The following is a 577-nucleotide window of genomic DNA, read 5'->3' on the forward strand; positions in this document are numbered from 1 at the left end:
TCACCCTCGAGTGTCTGAGAGGTCACGACCCTGTCCTGGAGGCTTGAGGGAGGCGGTGCCTGGGAGGGAGGAGAGGTAGGTTCCACATGCAGAGCCTGCCACGCCCACCTGTTGGCTGGGGGCAGTGCTGGGGGACCAGGTGTCTGCCATTTGTGGGTCCTCCTTCACAGCCGCGCCCCATCCCAAGTGGCAGCTCCTGTAGGGCTGGATCAGACCCAGCACCCTTTCCCGGGCGGGACAGAGGGAACAGCCTCTCAGCGGCGAGCACTAAATTTAACTCAATCTGAGAATCAAATGTGCTCTGATTGTCCTTCAGTGATTCCGCAATAAGCCCTGGCCTGGGCTGGGCAGTCTGCACCTGGGCTGAAGAGGAGCTGGGCGCAGAGGGAGGCAACGTGCAAGGGCCTGGGCCCCTGGAGAGGGGAGGCGGCAGGTGGAGACTCCCTGCTCCCTAACAGAGTCCTGAGAACCCCAGTAGCGCCCTTCCTAGGAGCAGCTCCTGCAGCGCTAGATCCAACGGCCTGTAGTGGGAGCCGGGGCGGGGCGCAGGGAGGCGGGGCGTGTGGGAGGCGGGGCG

This window comes from Sapajus apella, unplaced genomic scaffold (genome assembly GCF_009761245.1).
Source record: "Sapajus apella isolate SASKATOON/1434 unplaced genomic scaffold, GSC_monkey_1.0 scaffold3, whole genome shotgun sequence".
NCBI lineage: Eukaryota > Metazoa > Chordata > Mammalia > Primates > Cebidae > Sapajus > Sapajus apella.